Below are 11,181 nucleotides of genomic sequence, written 5' to 3' on the forward strand. Positions count from 1 at the left end.
CACACCCAGCACCACTCACTCAGTTCAGCTGGGGGTTACAAGTTGACCACCAGTTATCAATCCACTACAGGTTCTGTAATTATAAAGAAAAGATTTTTCTATTGCTCTCAAGGGGCTCTCACACTAAACCTCAAACTACTTCCTCGATAATTCACTTTTTCAACAAATATTATATGTTACCAGTCTAGACACTGGAATCATTGTAGAACAAGACAATTTCCCTTCTCGGGGCTCTTACATTCCAGAGGGTCTTTTGGACACATCTTTCTGTTTCTTTGCAAGGCATTAGGGTCAAACCAAATCAAGTTTCTATTCAGTTGGATTCTCATTCTGGATATGGAATACATACTGGTAAAGGATTGCTGAACACAGTGAAGGCCTTTCACGGGCAAAATATTTAGAATCAGATGTCATTGTATTGGTCGATACAATAAGGACATCTAATGTCTGCTTCTTGGGCTAGGGATATAGCTCAGCAGCACAATACCTGCCTGGTAAGCACAAGGTCCTGAGTTCAATTCCTGGTACAAAACAAAAAAAGAACACTAGAGATAATATCTGCTTATTTTCACACCAAAGGTATGAGCTAAGTAAGACAAAGGATTTCTGATTCTAAAGGTAAAATGTTACTTCAGAAACTGAACGGTCATCTCCTGCTCAATCTGCTATTCTCCATCCACAAGGTGCAGTAAAAAACCACATTCACCAAAGTGTCTTGGAAGAGCTTGCATTTTCCACTTGGCTATGATACATAAGAACATCTGAAAAGATGGCTGTACCTAGAGCCTATATCAAAATAGTCAGACACACTTAACAGAATAATGTTTTATCAAAACTAAATGGTGGTCACATTCTTACATATTTTTAGCATGTTGATTCAGGATATGCACATCTACTGTTATAAAAATGCCATGAAAACTGCTACAGACCTTACCTGACTACTTCCCACAACCTCAGTCCACTTTATGTCAGGTGTTCACAATTATTGCCATATCGACCCATTAGAATCACACCCATTCATTATCATTCATCTTTGGGCTGACCCTTCTTAGCCATGCCAGGCAGTCGGAATCATTCTTCTCTCTGGTTCTCTTAGAATTAATACTACAGTCACTATGACACCGGTGTAGTGTCGTCTAAACATTCACTAATGTGTAAGGCATGTCACCACAGTCTTTGTAAATTTCTCACCAGATCTATAGTTTCACTTGTGACAACCTCCCGTCATGGTACCTCTACATAAACAGCTTTTTCTTTTCTTAAAAATCTGCACATTAACAGAGCCATTAGGAAATGAGGGAGCCATTCAAGCCTGGCAGTATGTGACTCCAAAACAGATTCTCTTAGTGAGCAGATTCTTCTGCTTCTAAGACTTTGGACTCCCCCAGAGCTTCGCTCAGCCCCATTTTCCCTCTTCCCCAGAATCATGTCTCCATCCTGGTGGCCCCGTCAGTGCTTTTGGGTTCACAGCATCTTTTTCTTCCTCCACCTTGATTTACTGCCCTTGAACAGATACAGGCTCCACAACCTGCTCAACCCATGCACCCTCACAAAAGAGCAGACAGAAACATCCGGCTTCACCATTCATTCAGAGTCACTGCAAGGGCACCAGGACACTTTCCCCTCAGGACTGAGGACTCCTACATACATGTCTTAGTGCATCCTGAGGAGGCTCATGTTCATTTTACTACTTGTCTCCCAGCCCTACAGTATCAGCCTGAGAACAGGGATAGCCTCTTCTCTGTTCTTGCCCAGCACTGCATATACTGTCATCTCAATAGGAATTGTTTGAAAGAATGAATGACTCTAACGAATGCAAAATTAAGAATGGCAGAACAATAAAAAGACTGAGAAACGGGTTTTTTAACAGTCGTGGGCTTATTGGCACTTTTCTCTCCTCAAAACTCATTATACTGCCCCTGAAATAAGACTTAAGTGCCCTTCCCAACTGCACCACCCAGTTCTCACCTGCAAACTAAAATAGGAAAGGAGCTCATCAGTCTTCGCTGGAATCAGGGTCCCTCAACCCATAGTACTTGCTATTTCTCTTCAGTGTCTACTCAGGAAGTTTTGCTAAGCTGTGTGTTCACAAGCACAGCTCTGAAATAAAAGTTTTAAAAATGGATGTAAATATATGTCCTGATTTGCATTTTTCCCTCATAGACTTAACTTTTCTCCAACATGTCTTAGAAGCAAAAGTAGGGTAGTGTTAAGCCAGTGCCAAGTGTCTCCCAGGTGCCTTCTCCCTACCCTGCTCGGTGCACACTGCAGTCGCTTCCTGCTGAGCCTCACTCTGGGGGCTGCTGTAGCTTCAGCTCTGGGAAATGTTTCTGCCTGCACCGTCACAGGCTTTCATAGTCGACTGGGTACAGCATGGACGTAGGCCTGCTGCCACTCCAGTGGTAAGCAGGGCCCAGAAAACCACAGACATGCTAGGATGTTGCCTTTATTTCTCCACCGTCTCTCCACCTCGGGGGTTGAGAGTCCCAACCCAGGACATTGGTAGTGATGGTGGGGGTGGGTGAGCCTCTCATAGAATTTGCTACTTATCCTGAAAATCATATATGCATTACACATCCTAAACTTTTTCATTTTAAAACCATGTTCATTCATAAATATATGGTTTCCAGTTTTTTCTGTGTTCTGGTGTTTGCAACTCTACCTTGAAACTAATTTCCAGAATGAGCCACTTAACCTAGCCCTTCGGTGTTTTCCCAGACACCACATTTTGTGGTGCCTACTCCATGTTTTCTCCAGTGTCACTGGGCTCCTTCAGTGGTCCCATCTACTTTCCCCCCTAGCCACGCTATAGCTACTTAACCCATAATGATCAACCTGCATGCACTTCAGGCCCTCTAGAGATGATACTCCCTCAAAGCCCTCCCTCAAAATGTATTTCTCTAACACTGTGTATGAGTCACTAAAGTGACCCACCTGCCCATACCCAGCGCAGGTCCTTTGTGTGCCTAATGTGTCAGTTCCTCTCTTCACATTCAGGATAGACAGGAAATTTTGAGAAAATATGATACATAAGAAGAGTTATAGATAAGAATTGGAGAAGGAGATGGAAGGAGATGGTGTTGAAGTCAAAGAACTTGGCCAGTGCTTTACTGCCTCCCAGAGAGTTTCTCTTTTTCCATCTTTCCTGTGGGCTGCAGGTGAGTAGCACACAGATATTCCCACCATTCCACACTCAACTTCCTCTCCTCTGCCTCCTGAACTTCTAAGATGCTCCTATGCCTGGAAGACTTGCCTCTGACCTTCACAGCTCTATCAAGTCCCTCACCAGAGGAACTTCCCAGCTCCCAATTCCTGGTAACCATACACCCGTGTAGGGACACTATGACACTTCCACTCAACTTCTCTGACTCTGCTCTGTGCCTGTCCTTCACGCCTGTGTTCAGATTTATTGATTTGAACTGATACTAGCTTTAAATGGCAGAGATTCTTAAAAATGCCCCTCTTGTTAAAAAGATCTTCTTAGGACCTTTTAAGTAGTACACTTAATGTTCCAAACTCAGTGTGATAAAAAAAGAAGCAGTTTTTTTTTTGTTTGTTTGTTTCCTAGTCATTGCTTTCCCCTCCATAATGTTGACTGAAACACAGTATTTCAGGAAAATTCCACATTTTTTCAGTCACTTTCATGGATAATTAAGTCCAGAGCAGCCAAACTTAATTCTGTTCAAAATCCTCAAACTGAAGTCCTCCATTTCCTGAGCACTGTCCGTGGCTCCCCAAAAGAACTAGATTAGGAGGGGTAATTGACTTTTTCACTCCTCCTCCTCACCTTTCTCCTGAGCACCCTTTCTCATCCATTGTATTGGGAGATGGGGAAGGGAAGGGGAAATATATTTCATATTTGACTGTACCACTAGCTCCTTCTTTGCTTGCTTGCTTCCTCTGTATGGCAGGCTCCACATGAGGACCATATTATAGGGTGTTTATTTGAGTTCTTCTGGGGCATCTGCAAGGAGTCCCTTCATAGTACAATTACTAGACATAGGATATACAGTCATATCTGAGCTCTTCAGATATGCTTTGGTTACTTTTCTTTCATTGCTGAGACAAAATACCCAATGTCCAAAATTCAGGAAGGAAGGGTTTATTTAGCACACAGTTTGTGGAGATTTCAGTCTATGATCAGCTGGCTCCAAAGCAGAGTAGCATGGCACAAGGGCAACAGTGCAAGGTAGCAGAAGACAGCAAAAGCAGCCAGAGCACAAGAGGGGAACAAGCCTCTTTTCCTCCCTTATATTGTAAGCGGGCCACCCCCACCCAGGCAGCATGCAGCACCCACATACTCTCCGTGTCCTTCTCTTGCACAGGCTCAGGATGGTACAAAGTGAGGACCCACCCCCTGCTCAGTCACATGGTTAACCCTCTAAACTTCTCACATTGACACAATGAACAACATCCCAGAGCGGTGAGGGCGTGTTCTTTTCACCCCAGGATGTAGAACTGCTGAGTCACTTAGCCAAGCCTCTAGACTCCTCAAATTGACACAATGTATCAACCATAACAAGGTACTTCCTAAGCCCACATCTTCATTGGCACAAGCCACAGCTTCTTGATGCTAAGACCACCATACTCACCTGACAGCCATCCCAAGCACAATACTACAAGACTGCAAGCTGACCTTCCTTCTCAGATGTTCTCTACTGCCTTGTTTTAAAACCCTGTTCTATCTCTAATTTCTTGTCTTTTTCAACAACAGGATCAGAGGGCACATCAGCAAGTGTGCTATCAAAGCAGACATTCATCTTGAGGATAAAAATGCTGTCTCCCAGTCAGGCATGGTGTCGTATACTTATGATGTCTGTAATCCCATTACTCTGGGAGGCTGAGGCAGGAAGATCAGAAGTTCAAGCCATTCCTGGTCAACTTAGTGAGACCCTGCTTCAAAATAAAAACTAAAGGCTGGATGTGATGGCTGTATGTGGTGACGCACGCCTGTAATCCCAACACTCAGGAGGGATTACAGGCAGGAGGAACACATGAGTTCGAGGTCAGCCTGGACTACATAGTGAACTCAAGACCAGTGCAAACTACACAGTGGTACCCCATCTCCAAAAAGAAAGAAAAAGCTAAATGTGAAAGGGTGTGCTAGGTATGTATTTCAGTCTGAAAGCCCTGGGTTCAATCTCCAGAATCAGAAAAAAAACATGTCCCTTTCTTTTCTTTTAAGGACCTCTAACACCTATGAGTTGTCACTGTGAAGCTTCAACTTAAATTGATTTCTGTTGTAGGAGGGCAACCACGTCCTCTCTCCTGAAGAAAATAAAGGAGAAACCGCAGCACTCTTTTCTAGGACATTAACTCCTTATCTAAAAAATCCTCTTCAGAATTCAGCCTTCTCAGTATATAGCTGAGATGAATAAATACAGCTTCATCCTTTTGTAGCAAGTGCTTCAGATATGTTCTGTGGCTTGCTGTAGGCTTACTTTAATTTAAGGGAATAAGTGGTAATTATTATTTTTAGCTTCTGTATTTCAGCCAACGTCCAATACTAAAAATTGTATTCCAATCTACTCTTACATACTGAAAGTATCTCGAGCATTCTCAGGGGGTAGGGAGGTATGTATACTCAAAATACTACAACTTAATCTCAGAAGGAAATTAGAATCTATATATATACCTAAGTGTGTGCCTTCTAATTGCCATGGAAGGTACGTGGTACTTTCCGGCTGTTCCTTCCTCTTTTCCTTAACAGTGTCTCACTTGCTTGTCACACAATGCAATTGTTACAGGTATGGGAGGGACAAAACTGAGAAGGTACTTTGAACTATAAGCAAAGGAAGAAGAATTTTGTGTTTGCTGATTCATCCTAGATTGCCATCATGAACTCCAAAGAGCTAAACCTGAGACCTGTACTGCCTGTTCTTTCAGCACCAATTAGAATGGTTAAGCCATGAGATTCTTCCAACATTCATCCAGTTAGGCCAGCCCCTACATTTCCTCAATGTTGTGAGACCACAGACAGCCAAGGTTTCCCAGGGTGAGACTCCTGGAACTGCTGCTCTTGTGCTCTGGGATAAGTGAGCAGGTCATCACCTTTAAGCTATTGTCTGTCTTCACACGGCACGTGTAGAACACCTGATCTCATGCAGAAAAGGAAGGATGAGAGGCAGGAGCAGCTCATCAAGGTGAAGGTGGGATTGGTGGGTTCCATCTCCTCATCTTGTGACAAAGCTTCTAAGACAGGCAGTCAGGGATGGGTCTAAGGGAAAGCTTTACAGACATCCCCTTGTGTTTCATAAAAGAGGTGGAGGGTAGAAAAGAAAGGAGGAAAAGGATGAGAAAAAGAATTAAAATGTGCTATGTGCATGTATCAATTCCACGTAAGGAATGTGAACGTTATGTACTGCAAAGGTGTACTAATAAAAAAAGAGAAAGAAACATAAAACAAGAGGTAAAACTAGTCATTTAAAGTCATCAGCAAAGAGATTTTGATCTCAAAACTTTCCCAAAATGTGATTTCTGTGTCTTTTTCCGGTGTTGCTCGCCACTCCCAGCTCCTCCTGCTCCTGACCACACAGGCCTGCAGCCCTAAGGAACAGTGGCTGCCATCCTTGCTCTGTTGTGAGACAAGGCTTCCTTCTGATGACCTCAAGAAACAAAGTTCACTTTTGCCCCAGCGTCACATACATTTTTACATACCCCAAGCCACTTGGAGTTTCTTTGAGGGGCCTTTATCCCCGGTGTAATTAATTTTTCCATATTTGTTCAATTTGCTAGACTGTTATCTCACAGAATAGAAATACCGAGACTCTAATAACTGCTGTGTCCCCACTGCTGGCCATGAAACTTGACCCATGACCTTTGCTAGGAAAAGAGGAGTAGCCACAGAGTGCTGGCAGCAGCCGGTCTGGCTCTAATAGCTAGGCTAATGATCTTCTTCTGTTGAGCATAAACAATTTCACAAAACTCCAAAATCAGACAAGATAACTTTGTGACCTCAAGGGAACAAGACAGAAACAAAACTACTGTATCAACAATATAAAAGCATTGTCCAAACCACAAAAATAACAAAACTTCTCCTTTTCTTAGAAAATATTAGTGACTTCTACCTCTTCACCACTGACAGCTCTAGCCCTGCCTCGTTGCTTCTGCTCTCTAGTTACAAAGTATTAAGCCACTCTATCACAGTAATGTCTCTGCTCTCTGACCCTACCCAACCAGAGCAGAACATCAGTCCCCTAAATCTCCCTCCAAATTAACCAACACAAGCTCCGATTCCATAACAACCATCTCTACATATTCCAAATAGTGAACATCTCTACCACTGCAGCAAGCCCATAACCATAATGGTTCTGCTACAGAGGATTTCCTGATGCTCTCTGGATGGGGAACATTGATGTTGTTCAATAAGAGTTTACTAAATGAATACGAAATGAATGACTTAACTGGAAGATAATTCATGGAGAGAGGTTCTACTAGTGGCAAGTGAGGGAGCACAAGGCAAAGACTGAAACTGAGGAAAGAGAGGAGGCAGTGCCTCTAACCAGAATCCCAACAAAGGGCCATGACAGAACCTTTAGAAGGCCCAGTGTTCCCAAGTGGTGTGCTCTCATTAGATTGGTCATCTGCTCATCTTACTGTCTCTGGCCTCCATCGTCAGAAAAACAGGGGGAAATTGTGATGTGCTTTTCAACCCTCCATATCCTTTGTCAACGTCATCATCCAGACTGATGTAAAATTTACCCTCTTCACCCTCCATGAGTAATTCTGTCCAATGTATTAGTAATGGTGGAGTCTTAAACAATGTGAAATAAATCCACATCCCAGCATAGTTCTGCACCTTAAAAAGTACATCTCAACAAGAAATTCTTGGAGACAGAAGACTATCAGAGAAGAGAGCCAATACCAGCTCTAACCCCACCTTTCTTCCATCCCAAGGCATATCCTCTAAGGCCAAGGGCCAGTCATTCTCCCTTGGGTGTCTCAGAATAAAGTCATGGAACTGCCATGCTTTAAAGTGGGTAAGTTGCAAACCACATACACTTTTTGGAAATTTTCCAACAAAAAGTCATAAACTATAAATAGTCACATATATTAATCATAAAAGTCCTTCATTAAAAAACCATAATTTAACTATAGATAATGTTCTAATTCTGACTGGAGCTTTGTTGGTAACAAAGAGCCAAATGCCTCTGTTGTGGCTGGGGATGAGTTTGTTGAGAATTTCATCTCCAGTATTACTATGAAATCCAATGAGAAAATAAAATTAAGGCTTCACAAAAATCATCCTACACAAGCCTTAGTAATTATCAGATTTGGTCCTTTAACTATGATCCACATATCTCCATCTTCATTAATAACAAAATAAATCACCCTCCTGACTCCCATCAATTATCTTCAATATTCCATGCTCACAGGTACTTCTATTTTCTTATAAATATCATAAATCCTTTGGGAAGACAAATATGGGCAAATTTGGCTTTTTCATATTAAGTATGAGTCTTGTGATCTCAGCTCTCGTAGGTCCTGTCAAAATTTGTCTGCTCGTCCATCTAATCTCACGTTTTGTTCTATTCAAAGAGAAAAAAAACAAAATAACAACAGCAAAAGCAGAAACAAAACAACACAAAAACAATAAAAACGATACAAAATTTCAAAATAAGGTGATAGGAAGTTAACAATGGTTGTTGTATTGTTATCTTCAGTGAAGTTGTTCAGATTACCAGATGTAAGAATGCAAGATTGATCAAACAATTAAAGAGAATATAAAATAATAAAAAACATTATAAATGACACAGAGTTTCCCTAATCAAGACAGTAGGGATTCAGCAATAGTTGTTATATTGCATATTGTTGTCTTCAAATTAGTTGTTCAGATTACCAGATATAATAGTGCAAAATTGGTCAGAAAAAGAAAAATTTAAGCACTAACTGTTCCTTTCAATAAACCAATAGACCTCTGCAGTACAATTATCCCAGCTATCCTTGTATATCCATATATATATTTCCCTTCCTTCCTTTTTTCATTTCTTCTTTCCCTCATCCCAGTTGTTCCTTCCCTTTGAGCAACTTCTTTCCCTTTCAGAATATCTATTGCACCTTTTCGGTTTTATTTACTTTCTCAAGTTCTTACATTAGGGAGACAGTATGATGTTTATACACGCAGGTCTGATTTATTTCACTTATGTGTATGGTCTCTGATTGCATCCATTTTCCTGTAAAAGCCTCGAGTTTATCTTTTTTATAGTTGAGTAATACTCCATTGTATAAAAATACCACATTCATTCCTCAGTGGATGGGCATTTGGGTTGTTTCCAAGATTTAGCTATGACAAATTATGCTGCTATAAACATGGGTGCACATATATCACTTTGGTATGATGTTTTCAACTCTTCTGGAAAAATACCCAAAGGGGGAATGTCTGGGCTAGATAGGACCTCTAATCCTAGTTTTCTGAGGAATCTCCACACTGATTTCCACAGTGATTGCACCAGTATACACTCCCACCAACAGTGGAGAATAGTCTCTTTTTCTCCATAGCCCCTCCAGCATTTGTTATTGGTTGACTTCTTGATGATAGCCATTCCTTCTAGGGTGAGATGGAATCTCATTGTTGTTTTAATTTGCATTTCTCAAGTGATCAATGATGTTGAACTTTTTTTTCATATATTTATTGCCATTTGTATTCCTTCATGTGAGAAGTGTGTGTTCATCTCAGAAGCCCATTTTTTAATGGTTCTTTGAATGTGGAGGGTCTGATTTTTAAAAAATTCAATATGTTCTAGATAAAAGTCCTTGGTTTGAGAGACAGTCAGCTAAATTTTTTTCCCAATTTCTGAGTTTCTTTTTGCTCTGTTGGTAATTTATTATGATGTGCAAAATTTTTTCAGTAAGATGAAAAGTCAGCTGTTGATTCTTTGAAGTATTTCCAGTGCAGTTTGGTTTTTGTTCATGAACTCTCTGTCTACCCCTGTGTCTTCAATATTTCTACCTACTTTCTCCTCCAATAGATTTAATGTTTCTGTTTTAATATTTAGATTTTTGATCCATTTTGACTTTAGTGCATGGTGATAGACTTGGGTCTAATTTTAGTCTTCAGCATGTAGAAAGCCAGTTTTTCCAGCACCATTTATTAAAGAGGCTGTCTTTCTTCCAGTGAAAATGTTTGGCCCCTTTGTCAAAGACAAGGTGGCTGAGTGTGTTTGTAGTTGTGTCTGCATCTTCTAGTCTGCTCCATTATAATCCCACTTTGGCTTTAGTTCTATGAGGAAGTGCACCTACCTCAGATAAGGTATAACTCCATTCCTCCATCCATTACCTAGTACATTTCATTCCTGGGGCTCAGTGGTCTCAGGTCACCCAACCTCCTCTACAGTCAGGATCTCTTTGACAGCATGCATAGCAAGAGATGTATTTAGGGATACTGATTTCACAGATGAATCACAAAGTACCAGACATATATGTTTATTTCTCTGTCACTCCAGTTAAACTTGAAATACTCAAGGTCAGGATATGTGTCATCTGCATCTCTACATTTACATTGTCCAGAAAAAACAAAAGACACAGTTCAAGTTATAGCATCTAAGCTGAATAGGTGAAAGGAAAGAAATGTCTGGTCCTCATCACATCTGGAAAGTAGTACTCAAGGATGTACTGATTCTCTCTTGCCAGGCATTATGGCAAGCATGAAGAGGATGCTGCAGACCTCGGGTGGGAGTACTGGGCTCTGTCTCCTCCCCTGGGTGTGAAAGCGGCAGCATGCTAAGCCTGTGCATCACTAACCCTGCACAGGATAAAAGGGCTCCTGCCCTGGGCTCCTCAGCCACAGCCTCCTCAGCTACAGCCTTCTTCCTTCTGCTGCCTCCTCTGAATCCAGTGAGTGCCCAGCAGGGAACGGGTGCTAGTCCGGAGACTGTGGGGAAGATAAGCACAGACTTCAGTGGGGAAGAGGGAGGCAGAGGTGTCCGCCACGCAGGCAGCAGAGGGAAGAACCTGGAGGGCAGCGGGAGGCAGGCGATGGGGCAGAGGGCAGGGAAGCTCTGTGGGCTGCGTGGGTCCTGGCTCTCAGCAGCCCCTCCACGCTTCCCTCAGAGACACACGTGGGCCCAGAGAGCACTCAGGAGCCATTCTGCAATCCAGTGGCTTGGCTTCTCTGATTCTGTGAACACAGACGACTTAAGTCCAGATAGATATGTCACCCTCTCTTCTGCAAGCGGCCAAGTG

General features: G+C 42.0%; 1 protein-coding gene across 1 annotated transcript in view; it reads left to right on the forward strand.

Moving 5' to 3' along the window:
• LOC102016216 (late cornified envelope protein 3B-like) overlaps positions 1–11,181 on the forward strand; it is a 20,388-nt gene that overhangs the window by 8,378 nt on the left and 829 nt on the right. The window lies entirely within an intron of this gene.

Source organism: Chinchilla lanigera, unplaced genomic scaffold (genome assembly GCF_000276665.1).
Source record: "Chinchilla lanigera isolate Chin_1 unplaced genomic scaffold, ChiLan1.0 scaffold00191, whole genome shotgun sequence".
In the NCBI taxonomy this organism is placed as follows: Eukaryota; Metazoa; Chordata; class Mammalia; order Rodentia; family Chinchillidae; genus Chinchilla; species Chinchilla lanigera.